This window comes from Schistocerca serialis, chromosome 9 (assembly GCF_023864345.2).
Source record: "Schistocerca serialis cubense isolate TAMUIC-IGC-003099 chromosome 9, iqSchSeri2.2, whole genome shotgun sequence".
NCBI classification, from domain to species: Eukaryota; Metazoa; Arthropoda; class Insecta; order Orthoptera; family Acrididae; genus Schistocerca; species Schistocerca serialis.
This window is the reverse complement of record NC_064646.1, coordinates 444,359,381-444,380,096: the sequence shown is the minus strand read 5'-3', so window position 1 is coordinate 444,380,096 and position 20,716 is coordinate 444,359,381. Positions and strand designations below refer to the sequence as shown.

Sequence of the window (20,716 nt, the reverse complement as noted above, 5' to 3'; positions counted from 1 at the left end):
AGGCTAGTTATAACATTGTCCACCCAAGCGCGCGTCGAGACAATGCGTCCTGTGAAGCAGCCACAAAAGCACACCTTTTTCATCTGTGTTTATCACAGCGTTAGTGAACGATCTTTTGCAATGGCGAAAAGAAGTCATTTATCAGATTCAGAGATTGAGAAGCTGCTTTTAGAAAGTGATGATAATTTCAGTGACAGTTCTGAAAGTTTTCAAGATATAGATGTTGAGGCTAGTGAAAGTGACTTTGATTCAGAAACATCTGACGCCGAGACACTACTGCAGCAGATGGTACCTAGTGAATTTGTGTGTGCTAGTTCAGTTTGTATTCAATATTTGTTCAGTGGTAATAGTGGTACAGTTTTGCCTCTAAAACAAAATGATGTGATGAGTTGTTTTATGTGTTTTGTGGATGATGCTTTGTGCACAATGATAGCTGAACAGACGAACTTATAAGCAGAACAGTTCATAGCTTCTCATCCCAATTTAGCAGCATGCTCCAGGGTTCACAGTTGGCAGAATACTACACGCGAAGAGGTAAAAACACTTATTGGAATGCTTGTACTTCAAGGAATTCTTCACAAATCAGACCACAAAATGTACTTTTCAAAGAGGGAATCAGCTGACACACCTTTCTTCAGGAAAGTGATGACTGAAAAGCGGTTTCATCTTCTATTGAAACTCCTCCACTTTGCTGACAATACCTCATATGATCCACTAGGCACTATCAGCAGAAACCTATTCAAATTCACCCCATTATGGAGCATCTGCGGCATAAATTCAGATCAGTGTACATGCCAGAAAGGAACATCACTGTTGACAAATCATTGTTGCTCTGGAAAGGATGGCTTGGATGGAAGCAGTATATTCCATCAAAGCATAGCAGATTTGGCATCAAATTGTATGAACTCTGTGAAAGCAGTTCTGGGTATGTACAGGACTTTATTGTTTACACTGTAAAGGACACTAATTATGGTAGCCACTATCCAGATGAAAAAATAACCTCTCAAATTCTTTCGGAGTGCGGGCCGCAGTGGCCATGCGGTTTAGGAGCTACAGTCTGGAACCGAGCAACCGCAATGGTCGCAGGTTCGAATCCTGCCTCGGGCATGGATGTGTGTGATGTCCTTAGGTTAGTTAGGTTTAATTATTTCTATGTTCTAGGTGACTGATGACCTCAGAAGTTAAGTCGCGTAGTGCCACAGCCATTTTTTTTGTTTCGGAGCTTGCACACGATCTACTTGAGAAAGGGCACTGTATTTATCTTGACAACTGGGACACCAGTACAGATTTGGTGGACAAACTAACCAGCAATAACACCGATGTTGTCGGCAAAATGTGGCAAGACAGGAAGGGTTTCCCTGACTTCGTAAAAAAGGAAAACTGAAGAAAGGGGAGTACATAACAGGGTACAAAGGCAAGCAGATGGTAATGAAATGGAAAGACAAAAGAGACGTTGTTATGGTCAGCACCTTCCATGATAATGAATTTGTAACTGTAAACTCAAAGAAGGGAATTCTTCAAAAGCCACAAGTTGTCGTTGACTACAACAAGAATATAGGGGGCATGGATAGGTGCGATTCTCAGTTACAAAGCTACCAGATGGCCAGAAGGAGGCTGAAAAAATACTATCAGAAGCTTTTCCGCCACTTGTTGGACATTGCATGCTACAATGCATACATTCTGTACAAGAAGCATGGTGGCAAACAAAGTACAATGAGCTTCCTGATTAGTCTTGGTGAACAGTTGACCACATCTTCACCACATCAAGGGACATCAGTAGGACACCCACCTCGAACACCAAAAGCAACACGCGTTACAGCCAGGCATTTTCCAGACCTTCTGCCACCCACAACAAAGAAAATACCAACAAGGGGGTGTGTGGTGTGTACAAGAAAAGGCCTTTGCAAAGAGACTTCATACTGGTGTGCAGAATGCGAAGCTTCCTTGTGTGGAGCACCTTGTTTTAAAATGTTTCACACTGAAAACGATATGTAATATTGTGAAAATACAGTTTTTTCAACTTCTGCAATATATTTTATTCATTTACACCCAATATCAGTTTAAATTCAACAATTAAAACGCTAAGGAAAACGTGAGAACAATGCGCAGCACCTCCGCGAATGGGCGCGCTGGCGTATATTACCCACTGTGGAAGAGGCGCGCACGCGTAAACTACCCACTTAACAGGTTAATGGAACTTAGTTTATTATTCCTCACTTCCAGCCACTGAGACTCCCACAAAAATATGGGCTGCCTGGTCACAAACGAAGTGACAGCTCAAGGGGGACTGAACAGCGAGCAGGAGGAGGAAGGAAGCAAGCCTCCTTGGCGGCAGCATCAGCTAGTTCGTTTCCCTTGATGTCTACGTGTCCTGAAACCCAGCAGAAAATGATTTCCTTGTTTTTCCTGTGCAAGAGAATGTGAGTGTCCTGTACCTGTTGTGCCATCCAATCTGCTGGGTACATCTGTCCAACAGTGAGAAGGGCACTTTTGAGAATCAGAGCAGATGATAAATTTTCTGTCACAACACCGTCTCATCTTCTCCACTGCACTCAGGATAGCAAACAGTTCTGTGTAACAAAATGAAAACTGTTCTCGGAGCCCTATCCTGAGGCCAATGTCAGGGAACATGACAGAACAGCTGAATAAATCTCCCTGCTCAGACCATCCTGGTAGACAGTAATAAAATCTGGATGCCTATGTAAAATCTCCTTAAATTTAAGTTTAAAAACATAGTCCGGGGTAAAATGCGTCTTGTAAGCAATCAGTTCTAAAAGCAATCTGGCCCTTCGTAGTAGTCAGGGGGATGCCCTACTCCAACCTTGTCTTTGGACCTTAATGTCCCCCCTCCCCCCACCTGTAATAATTCAAGGCTCTCCCTTGCATGGATCCCAAATGGCCATGTTGCTTGTGGTGGATGATTGAACAGCCATTCCAGTGGTGGCTGAACAATGTAACGGGATGCTGGCATTGTTGGAATGGACAATGCCCTATATATTTGGCATACCATGAGAAAAAGATGTCAAATAGACAGCAGAGGCTCGCACAAATGCCTTATAAGTTGGAGCAGATGTGCCCTGTCAGCTCCCCAAGACCTATGACTGACACATTTCAGGATGTTTAAGGCTTTGAGACATCTGAGTTTCAATTCTTTAATGTGTGGCAACCATGCTAACTTCTCATCAAAGATAAGAACCAGATATTTCACCTTTTCCTTAAAAGTGAGAATGGTGTCTGTCCTCCAGTTTTAAAATGGGCAAATTAAACAGACAGCGGGAATGATTAAAATCAGCACAAACTGTTATCTCTAATGAGAATTTATAACCTGTGGTGCAAGACCATTCCTCCAACTGCCTGTTCATCAGCTGCAATGGCCAAGTGACCTTGGCGAGGCTGGAGGATGCACAGAACATGGAGAAGTTGTCCACAAACAAGGAACATAGTACTGGATATCACACTGTGGTTGTAATACTATTGACTGCAATGGCAAAAGCTGTTACACTGAAAACACTCCTTTGAGGAACATTATTCTCATGCTTAAAATTGTCAGACAGGGCATTGCCAACCCTGTATCTTAAATATCTGTCCAAGATAAAGGATCATATGAAGGTCAGTAGACGTCCACAGAATCCCCACTGATGGATCTGCAACAAAATATTATGCCTCCAGGTAGTGTTGTAGGTCTTTTCCAAATCGAAGAAAACACTGATAAGGTGTTGCTTATGAAGGAAAGCTTGTTGAATTGCAGCTTCAAGCAGGGTCAGGTTATCAAGAGGAGCGATACCTCCTGAACTTGGGAGCAACTGAGTAGGTACCTCGTTTCAAGAACCCACACTAGGCGCTGATTGACAATACACTCCAGTGTCTTTCCAATGCAACTTGTCAGGCTAATACTACAATAACTACCAAGGTCTGTCCGATCCTTTGGTGGTTTTAAAATTGGGATTAAAATAGATTCTTTCCACGAGTTGGGAAAGTCGCCAGGTATCCAAATTTTATTGAAGAGCTGAAGGAGGTCCAACTGCTGCAACATGCTGTAGATTATCAGGTCGCTTCCAGGAGTCATATCACAAGCAACTGACAATGCAGAATCCAGCTCCCACAGAGAGAAAGGCTGGTTGTATTCATCCATGTTGATGGAATGAAAATCAGGATCAACCTTCTCCCGACAGAAGGTGGGATCCTGGCTGGAAGCAGCTGCAATGAATTTATATGATTCAGCCATTGTCTGAGCTGTGTCCCTGATCAATGTTACAAGAGACCCCTGTATCCATACAGCTGCTGTTGGCAGTCAAGAGTTGTGCCTTGAGATCCTCCTGATGGCTTACCATACTTTACTTGCAGATGTGGACTAATTGATGGAGTTCAGGAACTCTTACCAAGACCTCTGCTTACTCTCCTGAATTATTCTCCTTGCCTTTGCATGCGTCATTCAAAAGTTTGCAAGATTTGCATCTGCTAGGCATCGATTGAATCTGTGCATAGTTGTCCTCCTGTGCCTGATTGCAAAACGACACAGACTTTGGGATGGATGATCAGTGGCATGGTGAATCACAGCTGTAATGTGATCCAGCCAGTCTAGATGCCATCACATTGCTCGAAAACAGCTAAAAACCTGTAAAGCATCTAGTCACCCTTCCTGAATAAACATCTTGGTGACTTTCTTCCAGGATCTGCTCCATCAGGCAGACGGATCCAGATAGGGAAATGGTCACTACCATGAAGGTCATCGTCCACTCTGAGCAACGTCCCCAAGAGCAGGCAAGCAGAAAGAGAGGTCTATGGCTGTAGATAAACCTGTAGCAGTGCTAAAATGTGTGGCTTGACCCATGTTCAGCAATATAAGATCTGTTGTGTGTAGCATATCCTCAAGTACCCGACCCTTGGGGCTTGTGGTGTTAGAACCCCATAGTGCACTGTGTGCATTGAAGTCCCCCAAAAGGAGAAAGGGTCAGGGTAGTTCATCAAGAAGATGACTGGGACCCCACTATCAAGAGGCTCATGTGGTGGTAAGTACACAGAGCAAACTGTAATGTCAACATCAGCCACTATCCAAACCGCAACCGCTTGTAGTGTTGTTGTTAAGGGAATAGGTGAGGAGTGAAAAGTGTCCTTTACGAACATTACAACTCCACCTTTTGCCCAGTAAGGTCATCTTTTCTATAAAGATGGTAGTCTCCAAGTACAGGAGTGTTAGTCTCTTTAAAATGAGTCTCTTGAAGGCAGAGGCAAAAGGGTCAATCTTGTACAATAAATCTCAGTTCCTCCCGATGAGTCCTGTAGCCATTTATATTCCATTGGAGTATGGGAGCCATTTCATGAATGTGGGCTTGATTTACCCCTGTCTTTGCGCCAGGGTGGTGATGTGTTTGTAGAGTGAGCCAGGGTTTTAGGGCTGACTGGGTCTGGTGATGAGGCATCAAAATCCATGATGATCTCATCATCAGTCAGACATGCCAGAATGACATCTGATGGCACCTGGGTCAGCTTTTGACCTGAATGTTGGGATCCTTTCCCTGCTCCCTTTCCCAGCAAGGATGATGGGAAATGGGGCAGTGAGAGCCACTTTTCTTTGAAGAAACTTGGCATTGAGGGGTACTCTGCTTTTGGAGTGCCTTCGGGCTGTGCACTGTGGGAGCATTACTTGTCTCTTCCAACATAGCTGTATGGATCACTATGTCTTTCACTTTGCTTTGGCACATACAGCTGCAAGTACAGGTGCTAGGGGTGGATAAAGGAACACTACACATTGTCTGAGTTGAAGCGTCGACCTTAGTAACAGGTTTCTGCACCAATGGAGCATAAGAAGTGGCAAAGATGGGGTTTCATCACCTGATAATCCTTTTTGGCTTCTGTGTAGGAGATCCGCTTGGTCACTTTGATTTCCTGAATTTTGCATTCCTCTGCAAAAACAGGGCAGGCTCAGCTCCAGACTGGGTGGCTCCCAGAGCAGCAGACTGCTGGAGATGGACAGTCAGTCGCAGCTTCATGGGCTGCTTTCCACACTTCCCACAATTTGCTTCACCTCTGTAACTCAGCATTGTATGGCCAAAACTCAGGTATTTGAAGCATCACATAGGGTTAGGTACATAGGGCCGAACCCAAAGTCGGAGGAAACCTGCCATGAAGTGTTCAAGTAGCGTTGGAGGATTGAAGGTCATGATAAAAGTGGCAGTCTTCTCAATCTCTCCTTTGTTACACATCTATAATCCCCTGTGGCGCCCATTCTTGTTTGAGTTCAGCAATATCTATATCCATAATATCCTGGCAGGTTACTACACCTTTGCTGGAGTTAAGGGATTTATGCTACTCAACAATGATGTCATACTCAGCCAATTTCTGTGACTTTAAGGAGTTCCACCTGCTTAGTCCGGTTAGTCTCAACAAGTAAGGAACCAATTCTCAACTGCTTAATAGACTTTAGGGTACCAGTCAGTCCTTCTAAGCCTTTATAGATATAGAAGGGGGCCACTTTTTCAAACGTCCCCTCCTTTCTCTTGATCACCTTGAAGACATTGTGATTCATGACTCCTTGAGCCCCATTACTGACAAGAGGTTGATTATCATGAAGACTAGCCTCCCTCATTCTTTTTGATGAATGGGTGTGAAAACTACCAGGTGGTACACCCTCCCTGCCAGGAGGAGAAGAAGAAGATTTCGAGGGGGCAGCTAGGGAAATAACCATTAAACATAGATGACCCATAGGTGGATTGCAAATAAGAAGGCTACATGTTGCAGGAGGGAGTGGGGAAGGAAGGTTCTATTTTTTGCAGTCCAGTGGAAATTTATTAATAACTTTAGCACTAAAACTTGTTTTGTAACTGCACTTATTTCCTTAGAGAGGAGTTTTCTCCTGTAAGGAGGAATATTGCGGACAGCTGTCATGAAAGTATGTACACTCACTGTACCCTAACTTTGGTGCTGAGAGTGGATTATTTGGCTGGCAGTCTTTACACCAACCTACGGAGGCACAGCAATGTTTACTTTTGTTGTCACAACATAGTACTTGGCTAATTATGCAGTTGGAAATGGTGTACTGACCAGTGCATCTGCTGTAATTAACGATGCCCATACACTGCTCAGCATCGGTCTGGAGCCTGCAAAAGTAGAATTACAGGCAGGACTGCTTGAGTTAGGAGTGCGATATTTCTACTGGGGGGTGACACAGGTTGGGAAAGAACACATTTTTAAGAAAGTAGTCCCACATTCCTCAATGGGATGTTATTGGACATATTTTGTGTGAGGTAATGGCCACATCCTGCCACACTTTGTACTATTATGACTTAATATGGGGGAAAAGAGAAATACGGTTGGATTTGAAATAAGCCTAGAAGCCCTAGGATTTGAGGTGGGGTGAAGGAGATCATGTGTAGAAACAACTGAAAATGGCAAATATTATTCTCAAATCCATATTTTCTGGGTTTTTCTAATTTCATCAACAATAATTGAGAGTGAAAGTGAGAAAGGAGTGGTGATGTAAAAATAATTACAATGACCTACATAACTGTCACTTTATTGAAGCTGACAGTTGACCACCACAGCATTTTAGTCCAAGTCCATGAATATTCTATGGGTGTGACCAGTCACCTGCAAAAACAATGGACTTGACACTAATGTAGCTCACTGTAAATTATTTTTACATTGCCTCTACTTACCCAACTTATATCCCAATTATTGTTAATGAAACTACACAAACTAAAAAATATGGATTTGACAATAATATATATCATTTTCAGTTAGTTTTACATGTAAGCTCTTCCACCTCACCACCAGTCCTAGGGGCGCAAGGCTTATTTCAAATTCCACAATATTGCAAAAATGTCCACCCAACTGATAATGCGAGGACTCCCTCAGCAATGACCCCGCGTTGCTTCAGAGTGACGGATGAGATTTCTTTGGCACTGAATGGCAGACTGAGGCCATAATAATGAGGCCACCAAGAGTGAATGATAACTCTTTACTAATGAATTAGGGTGAATCTCTAAAAGCATTTGAAATCAAAATCACTAGGAAAATAAAACTGAACAGAATGTAGTTGACATGAAAATGAAATTTTTGCATTTGATTGTTTGATTACAAATCTGGAATCAGACTGTGCCAGGTAAGGCATTTAATAACTTATCATAGGATTTTTATTGGTGTTTTAATTAACTATTACTGATTAAAACATAGTCTTTTGGATGAAACATGTTGCCTGTATTGAGATATTTTGATCTTGTGCTTTGACTGCAGTACTTCAGTTGCTTCAAAATGCTTTATAGAGGAAGCGTCAAAAAGTAATTTCGTCAATTGTCATGTATCATGTGTGGTGGGATTAGTTTATGGGAGCTATCCTCCATAAAACCTATTATGTGACCACGAATAAGAGAGATTGTGATTTTCAAGAAGTATTAGCAGTTTTGGGGATAATTTCTATATGGGAAACTAAACTCAAAAACTTGAATCACATTATGAAAACTGATAAAGTGAATATGAAAAGAGAGAATAATTTCAAGTAAACTACTGGCTATTAAAATTGCTACACCAAGAAGATATGCAGATGATAAACGGGTATTCATTGGACAAATATATTATACTAGAACTGACATGTGATTACATTTTCACACAATTTGGGTCCATAGATCCTGAGAAATCAGTACCCAGAACAATCACCTCTGGCCGTAATAATGTCCTTGATACGCCTGGGCATTGAGTCAAACAGAGCTTGGATGGTGTGTACAGGTACAGCTGCCCATGCAGCTTCAACACGATATCACAGTTCATCAAGAGTAGTGACTGGCATATTGTGACAAGCCAGTTGCTCCGCCACCATTAACCAGACGTTTTCAATTGATGAGAGATCTGGAGAAAGTGTTGGCCAGGGCAGCAGTCGAACATTTTCTGTATCCAGAAATGCCCATACAGGAACCTGCAACATGCGGTAGTGCATTATCCTGCTGAATGTAGGGTTTCGCAGGGATCGAATGAAGGGTAGAGCCACGGGTTGTAACACATCTGAAACGTAACGTCCACTGTTCAAAGTACTGTCAATGCGAACAAGAGGTGACCAAGACATGTAACCAATGGCACCCCATACCATCACGCCGGGTGATACACCAGTATGACGATGACGAATACACGCTTCCAATGTGCGTTCACCATGATGTCACCAAACATGGATGCGACCATCATGACGCTGTAAACAGAACCTGGATTCATCCGAAAAAATGACGTTTTGCCATTCGTGCACCCAGGTTCATCGTTGAGTACACCATCGCAGGCGCTCCTGTCTGTGATGCAGCATCAAGGGTAACCACAGCCATGGTCCCTGAGCTGATAGTCCATGCTGCTCAAACGTCATCAAACTGTTTGAGCAGACGGTTGTTGTCTTGCAAACGTCCCTGTCTGTTGACTTAGGGATCAAGATGTGGCTGCACAATCTGTTACAGCCATGCAGATAAAATGCCTGTCATCTCGACTGCTAGTGATACGAGGCCATTGGGATCCAGGATGGCATTCCGTATTACCCTCCTGAACCCACCGATTCCATATCCTGCTAACAGTCATTGGATCTCGACCAACGCGAGCAGCAATGTCATGATACGATAAACCGCAATCTCGATAAGCTACAATCCATCCCTTATCAAAGTTGGAAACGTGATGGTACGCATTTCTCCTCCTTACACTAGGCATCACAATAACGTTTCACCAGGCAACGCCGGTCAACTGCTGTTTGTGTATGAGAAATCAGTTGGAAACTTTCCTCATGTCAGCATGCTGTAGGTGTCATCACCGGCGCCAACCTTATGTGAATGCTCTGAAAAGCTAATCATTTGCATATCACAGCATCTTCTTCCTGTTGGTTAAATTTCATGTCTGTAGCACGTCATCTTTGTGCTGTAGCAATTTTAATGGCCAGTAGTGTAGTTTTGTGCTATAGCTGAAAGTGTCTGTTATGCTACAAATTTAATTCAGATTATGATGAACAAAGGGCATTCTGTCTGAAGCATTCAAGCAGAAATAGATGAACCACTTGCAGTCAGTGTTAAACTAATAAAAATATCAGAGAACTCAATAGAATTATAGCACAATATCTATTCAGAGTCATGCTTAGATTTCTGGAAAATGTTTCAGCAGCCACACTTTCCAAATCAGAAAGACTAAAGAAGCACCTTTCAACTTCTTTCTGCTCCTAACAGCAGTGTCTCACAGGTGTAAGTTATGCCAAATTTGCTGTAACCATATATTGTTAGTAATGACAGTATATACACCTCTCCAGCATAAATTTCTTCAGTCACTGACTTGAACAGGATAGGGGAAATACACTCATGACCTCAATGACATTACATTCACTAAGTGGGAAAGAGTAGTTCTACATGTAATAGTAATAACAGGATTGCTGCAGTTTTGACATTACTCAGAAGATATGCAGCTCAATATGTTATCGTTTTTGATAAGTGATGAGGTCAGCAGAAGCAACATAATCACTCTGCACACAGAAAGAGCTAGTAACTCCTCTTTCATTCAGAAATAAGAACAGTGTTGACAGTTTACAAGTATATTGAAAGTTATTAACATCATTCAAACTGTGAAGATCTTCACAGCAACTGACGTGTGTGATATGTGTCAATCACCTACATTTTTAATATTTCCTCTTTGACAATCATTTACTCTTAACCTTTTCACTAGCATAGTGATATATATGTCCCACGATAGGTTATCAGAGGACCAGTGGGAATTTGCTGCATATTATTGCTACGTATCAATGTCCCATTGGTGAGGGGAAACCTGCTAATGGTTTGCAGAATTCTTATGATATTTAAAGCTTACACCTGTAGGGTGTGCTGTCTTCAGTTCGTTGTTAACACTCTGCTCCACTTCATTCCATATTGTCACACAGTTAGTCTGTGCCTGCAGATAGATAACCAAATGAATAGATTTCCGAAGTGCATTGTAATTTTTGTGCAGCTGTTTTCTGAAATCTCTGAGGCACTTATGAATAACCCCATAAGTCCAACCTTTCACCTGTTGGAAAACAAACAGCAGGAAATATTTTTGTCATATTGATCCTTCTTATTATGGCATTAATTAAAATAATTGAACATTAATGTCTTTCATGCTGTAAAAAAAATAAAAAATAGAAAAGAAAAGAAAGGAGAAAGAGAGAAATAAAAAAGACTGGTCACACAGGTGACTACAGTACATATTAAGAGACACTGGTAGCTGCTTGACTTACCAAAATTGTCTTGTATTGCATGGATTTACTTCATAATGTGTCATTTACCTGGAGACATTTGACATGTTATGCAGTAAATAATAAATAATGATGATGATGATGATGATGATGATGATAGTAAAAATAATAATACTTTATTCAACAGCAAATGATGTACTGCACACATACAAAAACAGCATAGATTACAATTCTTGTTACATAACACACTAATAAGCCATCGATTAACAGTGGTAAGATTACTCATAACTGGTTTGCTGCTACTGTATTTACATAATCTCTTTTTTTAAAAAAAAAAACTTATTATTTGGCATGTAACAATGATCCTCTTCTATTATGTAGAAGAGGTTTTGTAGTTTGAATTTCTTAGACTGAAACTTTATCTTCACTGTTTGAAGAGTCATGAGTACACTGGGCAATGGATTGTGCAGTGGGTTTGGTAGTGACCCCTGTGGTGGCAGTGAATAGGCTGATGGCAACACACTGTGGAACAAGTGGTTCCCATCTCATACTCATCAGCTGGCATAGGCTTCATTGTACAGCATATCGTACACACCAGGATACTGCTGATTACAGTAAAACCCACTTTTTACATTTTCCAGCTGACTGATCCAAAAAAGTGTAAAATGCAGGAAAGGTAAAAATACAGGAAAGTATAGGAAACAGCTTTGTGCTCATTGCTGAGTGTTGCGACCCCATGAACCAAGCATCTACATCCTGGATGGTTATCAGCTTCTCTTAGAACCTCTTGAAAAGGTAGATCCAATATCTTCTTAATCTAATCAATCCACCTGTTCACTGCTTTTCCTCTCAGTCTCTTTCCCTCAGTGTTCTCCTCCATGATTATTTTCTCTAAGTTTTCTCCATCTCTTTCCACTATATGCCAAAGAACTGGAGAACTTTTTGGTTGACACGAGGAGAAAGGTATGTGAAGATACTGAGTTGCTCACTAATGGACACATTTGTTCTTCTTTCCATCCATTTTATGCATAGGATCCTTCACCAGCATCAGAGCTCAAATTCATTGAAGCCCTGTTTGTTTCTGGCTTTAAGGGTCCATGTCTCGCAACCATAAGAAAAGACAGAAAACACGAGTGTTTCAATAAGCCAGGCCTTTGTAATGTTTGTTATTGCTCTGTTCTGCTAGATCTTGGTGAGATTCTTCAGAGCCACTCACCCTAGTGTGATCTGTGTTCTCATCTTCACACCTTCCTGTTTCACAGATGATTGACCTAATATAGATGAAAGATTGGATGACCTCTTGGTCCTATAATCGAACTGTGAGTAGAATCTGTAGTCCTCAGCCAATTATCATGAGTTTGGACTTGCTGAGATTGATGTCCAATCAGTATTGTAGACTTATGTTCTTTGCTTTTGTTAAGAGCTCAGCAAGTTCATCTTAGCTGCTAGCTAAAACCATAGTATCGTCAGCAAATCAGAGGCTGTTAATAGTTCTACCACCAATTGAGATACCTTTAGTCCACCCATCAAGAGCATTTCTAACGGCATGTTCTGCATAGATGTTGTACAGCTCGGGGCTAGAATACAACTCTGTCTGACACCTTTTGATACATTGAAGAAATCAGATGTGCCAGAACTTGTCTTCAGAGCTGCAGGGTTGTTATTGTATAGACTTCTGATCAGTGCTGTCAAATGTTATGAGACACCAAAGTCTGCAAGCACCTGCCACAACTTTTACCACACAACACAGTCAAAGGCTTTCTTACAGTCAAGGAAGCAGATGAAGACAGGAACGCAACAAGTGAAAATGAACAAATTACTCTTACTGTCATTCTCTTTATAATGTTCAAAATATGAAATTAAAACCATTGAAATTTTGCCTATTTAAAAAATCTGAAATAATGAATTGCTTTTGTTTCATTCTAACAGCAGTTAGCTCTACTTGTTGCTCCACAGTATACAACCATCAGTTACATATGCAGTGGCCGAGTGTTAAAAAACACGTTCTGATCATGTCTCATGGTGTGAATAAAACACAGAAGCAAAAGTATTTCATGAAACCAGATTACAAAGATATTTATGTTTCAATGTGAGACATATTATTGATAATCATGATAAAATTACAGAAAACATGACTTGAAACACAATATTGATTAAAAAACCAAAGTTGGCGGTCTTCGTAAACAGAGAACAATAGGCACAAAATCTATAGCTTGTTGCCAACTAGGAGGTCATTTGGCATGCGAATGTCCTGGGTTAGAAAGATGGCAGAAATTGTCTTCATGTTATGGAGCATCTTGAGGAATAACGTTTATCGTTTGATCAGGTCAAACCAACCTAAGACTCTGCACCTAGCACGGACTGGCGTATTTCATGCAAAATTCATAAAAGGCCATTATAAAGATGGCTATCTTCAAAAGTGGTATTCATATGTATAAATGACTGTGAAATTAAATTACAGCTATTGTAATTCACCACAACGAGAAGAAGGCAGGTTGCTGCTAGAGTCACTATCATCAGATAGTGATTATCATTAACACTGTAACAAAAGTGGCTGTGACCCAACATGCTGACAATGAAAATCTTGCTAACGACAGTAAATCTATCTTACAGGGTCAATAACTTTACACACAGTCGGTGCTTTCTGCTTTGTTCCAATGCTGGCTTTGAGCAGGAGTGTGATGCACTTTTCGCAAAAATCTGTATAAAAATCAATATTAAAGGTCGTAATAATGTCAAAGGCCTCCCAGGGGCTCTGCCTTATAGTAGGAACCTTCAGTTCTGGCTGGTTTGTGTGTTTCGTTGAAGTCGAGAGCTGTGCCAGCAGTAGCATAGCCAAGACTGGTCTCGACTGAGAAGCCAGACAAAGTGTCCCCCACAACATAGGCCAGGGGGAGGGCTGTAGTGGCATAGTGAAGCCAGCTTCCCTAGAGGAGTAAACCTAATACAAATCATGGTCTTTCAGGTTGGGTGTTGGGCTAATAACCCCACACTGTAGGAAAAAGAATATTATGGAAATTAGAATTTGTACCCATAAATGAAATTACGTGAGACTCAGACTAAGAGGGAAATTTAGGAATCTATCAATAGTAAATGCACATGCACCAACAGAGGAAAAAGAGGCTATAATAAAAGAACAGATCTACAAAGACTTGGAAAAAGTATGCTGAGTAGTACCTAAATATGACCTGATGCTAGTAACAGGACATTTTAATGCAAAAATAGAGAGGAATGGGTATCAATATGGGGTTCCTGGAAAATATTCACTACATGAAGAAAACAGTGAGAATGGAGACTTATTAGCCCATTCACAGAAAGGAATAATACGGTTATTAAAAGTACATACTTCCCACACAAAAGGATCCATTTGTGTACTTGGAAGTCTGCAGTCAATGGAGTAGTCAATCAGATTGATCATATTGTAGTGACTGCATCAATTATAGATGTATGGAGCTGCAGAGGACCAAACTGTGACTCAGACTATTTTGTGATAAAATCAGTTTTGAGACAGAAAAAGCCATTAATAAATGACAACAGAGCATGAAAGATGAACTGGAATACTCACAAACTGAAAATTCCCAATGAAATAAAAAAAATCAAGTAGTGCAAAGCAGAAAGTTGAGCAATGAAGAGACTACAGCAGGATTGAAAAAGCCAATAAAGATGCTTCAGAAGAAATAATAGGGATAAGAAGAAACAGAAGAACCCAGGACTGGTTTGATGAAGATTGAAGGTCAGCAATAGAGGAAAAGAACAGGGCAAGAATATGTGTGGTACAGAGAGAAACCTGAAATAATGTGGTACTATATATAGAATCAAGGACAACAGCTAACATACTGTGCAAGAGAAAGAAAAGAGAGTGGACAAAGAAGAAATTTCAAGAACTAGAAGAGTTAAAGAAACAAAGTGAAATAAGAAAGTTCTTTCACACTGTAGGCAAATTAGGGAGCAGATTACAGCCAAAAATAATGACATGCTGCAATAGAGATGGGAAAATAATAAGGGAGGAAGAACAGATAATGGGAGGATGGGCAGAGTATTGTAGGCAAATTAGGGAGCAGATTCCAGCAAAAAATAATGGTATGTTCCAGTAAAGATGGGAAAATGATAAGGGAGGAAGAACAGATAATGGGAAGATGGGCAGAGTATTTCAAAGATACACTAAATACCAGCAAAAAAGATGAAGAGACAGCTGCACACAAGAAAAGAGTGGAGCTGGAAGCAGACAGTGATGTCAATGAGACAAAAAAGCCATCACTACAAGAGGTCTTTCAGGATGTGCACAAGATGAAAAACAATTAAGTCCCTGGGGAAGACAGTATAATCCCTGAATTAATAAAAACTGATGGAGAGGCTGTAATAAAGGAACTGCACTCATTAATATCAGATATATAGAAAATGGAAACTAACCCAGATAATTGGAAAACTGGAATAATAATCCCCATTTATAAGAAAACAGCATATGAAAACTATGGAGATATAACACTTCTAAGCGCAGCTTATAAGATCTACACAAGTATATTAAACAAAAGGATACAGAACTGCACAGGAGTCATACTAGTGGAATATCAATGTGGTTTTCATCCAGACATAGGAACAACAGATAAATATTTGTGATAAGACAAATGACGGAAAAGTTATATGAATATGATATAGATCTGCATTTCCTATTCATTGACTTCAAACAACCGTTTTGTTATAACTTCAAGTTGAACAAATATATTTCAAGGTCGACGCAATACATGAAAGTCACAGATCAAGTAAACAGAGTAAGACGTGTGTCACTTTAACAGTCAAATCATAACTGAGTCTGAGTCTAGTGGCCGCTGGCTGGCTGCTTAGATGGCACTGCTGCTGCTGCATGGCAGGCAGACAGCGCCGCATGTAGAGGATGCGCACAACTGCACGGCGGCACTTTGAAAGATCGGCGAGTCACAACACTTTTCCCCCCTTTGAAGTTTTTGCACAGGTCTTGATGGAGGTGGCCTGTAGATTGCTGACGTCCATAGGTATTGTTTGACTGTCTGTAAAGTCTCGAGGTGGAGGCTTCCAGTACAGACGGAAGTGTCCCCGATGATAACGGGTTGAGATGACAGGAGATGTGGGGGTCGAATCTGCTGGGGCCCCGTGCACCAATCTGCCCGTTGCGGCAAGTCCGGTTGTTATAACAGGAGACATGGGCGATGTGTCTGCATCCGCAGGAGAAGGAGGCAAGTAGAGTTGCTCCAACACATGGTGGTCATCTGGTTCCTGCATGGGCACATCTCCTGTTGGTGTCAGTTCTTGTGCTGGCTACAATATGATGGTGAGGGTACTGCGTTGTGAGTAATGAGAGATTCCAGGATCCCGAGCGTCAGGTAGAGCCAAAGGTGGTGTAGCGGCATCTGGAACAGGCCTTGCCGGCACATGAGGCTGAAGCTGGTCTGAATGATGCACTGCAACAAGCGTGTCCCTCTGGATTTCATACAGGCGTCAGCCACGGTGTCATAAGATGTGGCCAGGACTCCATTTTGGCTGCCTGCCATATCCCCGTATCCATACAAGCTCGCCAGCAGTGAACCAGCCAAGCGAAGGCACCCATGGCCGTGAGGTGGAAGGCCACAGAAGATGAAGTAGTGAGTGGGGCTGTCGGCCATGTAAGAGCTCAGCCGGGCTGTGGTCGCCCATGGGGGTGAAATGGTAAGAAGCGGTGCGAGAAATTTCAAAAGACTGAGCGATGGATAGGACTTCATCTAGAGTCAGATTTGCCAACTGAAGGGCACGTTGCCTAACTTCTTTGTTGGGCACCAACCGGATAATAGCGTCCCGTACCATGGAATCGGCGTAGGATTCTTTGTGAACGTCAGTAAGAAATTGACACTTTCTACTGAGGCTGTGAAGTTCAGCAGCCCAAGCACAATAGGATTGATTCGGTTGTTTTTGACAACAATAAAAGGAAACAGGAGAGGCTACCACATGTGTATGCTTTTGAAAATAAATGGACAGAATTGAGCACATTTCAGCAAAGGACAAAGACGCAGGATCTTTCAAAGGAGCAAACTGCGACAAGCTTATACATTTGAGGTGAAATCCATGAAAGGAACAGAGACTTACATGTTTGGTCGTCCGCGACATGAAATGCCAAGAAATGCTGTCGAAGACATTTTTTGTAATCAGACCAGTCTTCCGTCGTCTCGTCATAAGGAGAAAAAGGAGGTAGAGACAATGACGAGAGACGCCCCGCATTTGATGCCGCGACAATATCGCGAATCGCATTTGTGAGAAGCATTTGCTGTTCTATGAGACCTTGCAATAGTTGCTCTAAAGTAGCCATGGAAACACGTGGGTCAACGATGAAAAAGAAAAAGTCACTACCTCATCACCAATTGTTATAACTTCAAGTTGAACAAATATATTTCAAGGACGACACAACACATGAAAGTCACAGATCAAGTAAACAGAGTAAGACGTGTGTCACTTTAACAGTCAAATCATAACTGAGTCTGAGTCTAGTGGCCGCTGGCTGGCTTGCGGCTTAGGTGGCGCTGCTGCTGCATGGCTGGCAGACAGCGCTGCATGTAGAGGACGCGCGTAACTGCGCGGCGGCACTTTGAAAGATCGGTGAGTCACAACACCTTTGACAGCGCAAACTGGCAAGAACTGTACAGAACACTGGAAGAATTTGGCATATGTCCTAAACTAATAAGACTAATCAAAATGACAATGACAGAGACACGAGCAAAAGTAAATGCCTTCCACTGTCCTATTCAATATAGCCTTGCATAGTGTACTAAATAAAATCAACAAAAGAGGCACCATATTTATGAAAACTACCTGGATGTGTACATACACTGATGCCTTGATATATAGTAGGAAGAAATATCAATACACTCCAAGAAACATACCAGGCAATGGAAAGAGAAGCGTTCAAAATTGGCCTCATAGTAAATGAAAACAAAACAACATATATGATAATGTCACAACTGAGGCCAGAAGAACCCCTAAAGACTTAAACATCAATGGGAAATGCTTCAAAGGGGTATCCTCTTTTAACTATTTGGGAGCCCTAATAATAAGTGATAACAGTATTGGAAAGGCTATAAGGGAAAGAATACAAACAGGAAACAGAGCTTGCTTTGCAAAGATGCATCTTTGTGGAAACAGCCTTGTTACAAGAAAAACAAAACTACTGAAATATAACTCCCTAGTCTGCCCAGTTTTCACAAATGGGTCAGAGGTATGGACATTAACAGAACATCAAAAAAATGAGTTAAGAACCATTGAGTGGAAAATACTACTCAAAATCTATAATCCAATAAGTGAGGAAGAAGGCTGGAGAATACACTACTATCCACATTACAAGTATTAATACGATGTAGGGACACAGTAAAATTTGTGAAATCACAGCTAATACAAAGACTATGATACATGAAGAGAATGGCGTAGAATAGAATTCCAAAGACAATGATGAAAGGTGTGATTCATTCAGCTGGTGGTGTAATAGTCCAGGTGTGGAAAAGAGCAGCAAACAACTGAGAAATGTGGATGAAAATTGTTGAAGAAGCCAAGGCTGATTGAGAGAACAGAACTTCTGTTGCGAATGGCCAAAATGAACATAAAAAGTGGGACAACGTAAAATACGGGAGCATAAAAATAGGTTTTTACTGTAAGACAAACATCTGATGAGGGTCTTTTTTTTTTTTTTTTTTTTTTTGGGGGGGGGGGGGGGGGGTTGCAAGGTGGTACACAAATGTGAACTGGCTGGTTAGTATTTCTCCAATGGCAGCAGTTTCAGCCAAGAACCCACAGCAGACTAAAGTGGCATGGTTTTGCCATTGGGCAGCAATGTCTTTATTTGCTCAAGTTTTTATGTTTAGTCAACTTCTCAAGAAGCTCTGCCTGCCAGAACTGTAAGGTTTCAAATCTTTGGCTTGCGGGGGTGTTGGCTAGTATCTTTCACCACTTGCTCAGCATTCTGAACAAGTGCTCTTGTATGAAAATACCTGCTTGCATTATGGTGCCTGGACTTTCCTCTCTGTGATATCATCCTGCTGATCAATGTGGGAACAGTTAATCACCACAGTGGAGCTGCAGCATGATCATCCCTCCATCCTTTGACAAATCTGGTCCCCAGATTTTGGCCTATGAGTACTTACATTCTTGGACAAAAAAATATAATTTTCTCCACTTTTCCTGACTCTAATTTAGTGTAAACAATGTACTACACTGGTGGTCTGTTAATCTAAATTCTACTTTGAAACATCTCAGAAAAAGTTAGTAAAATAGCCTAATGAAATTGTCTATTCTTCACAAATACCTTAATAAATATTTAACAGCAAATGGTGGCACACAATTAATTTCCTATGCTCTGCATTCCTCATTTTTTATCAGGTTGTTTCTTAATTCACTAATTTGGTGTGTCATCCCGAAGTTTGTCTTTTCAACAATAGTTTGCTTTACATTTTCTCAGACACCACATCCTTAAAACTATCCTTGTACTAAATCCATATATGGCACTACCACAAACAACATACTGATTGATAGTTTCACTTATTTCACTTAGTAAAAACTTATTACAGACTGACTATTTTTTTCAATACTAAACTTCCTCATACCTTCGTTCACCAAAACCAGCTTCCTTATTGCGTGAAATTAATCTTGATGATTTCGTACACAGTTTACTTGTTCTGCTCCTCTTCACAGGAGAATCTTGCTGTGGTGTTTCACGGAAAGCAGTTTCTTTTGTCTGAAACAATACCTCCCTGAGTGAGACAGTGCACTGACAAGGAACAATTACTTGAAATATTCTCTTACAAACCATAGCTGCATTTCCAATTTCATCAACTTCATTCTGAACTTCATGCACCCAGTTCCAAAAGGATTCAGCCTAATTGGTCCTATAATTAGTCTTACAAGTGTGTTTCTCCTTCCTTCTGTTCCTTCCTTCCCCCCTTCCCCCTCCTCTTCCCTCCATCGCCACTTCTGAGGAGGTGCACCAACACAGGTTGTAAAGGATCTGCATCCTTCAGAAATAAATGTGTATGTACCAGTATGTTACCCACAACATTTGCAACTCAGTTAACAATATCAGTAACTTCTTGTGCACTCTTTGCAGTACTTACAACAAAATTAGACAGCAGTTCCACTTTGCATGATGCAAAAATCACTGGTACATTCACTTCCCTGTACATCTGGCCCACACTCTACGGCCTCTACACAATACCTATTATCAGCCAGAGGGGTAGATACTACTGCACCTAAATCAATATCAGCCATGTTGTTATTGACACCCTCATTTATTTCAGTACAGAACAGTTTCACTTCACATGGCACTACAGGTGATTTAGACTCAACATTTTTACAGGATGCTGGAGCTGATAATTCTGCATTACTCTCTCAAATGTCTACAGCATTACAACTTTGTGCACCAACTTAACTCACACAATTTACTCATTTTGCCTTACTTTCTGCTTCTGCAGAGGTATCCCTGTTTTTGTCCTCTCAATACTTCACATAAACATAGTATAAATTATTAGTTGATAACCATAGAGGTACCTGTTTTCA

General features: G+C 41.2%; 1 protein-coding gene across 1 annotated transcript in view; it reads left to right on the top strand.

Moving 5' to 3' along the window:
* LOC126419696 (dynein regulatory complex subunit 2-like) overlaps positions 1–20,716 on the top strand; it is a 117,031-nt gene that overhangs the window by 84,505 nt on the left and 11,810 nt on the right. The window lies entirely within an intron of this gene.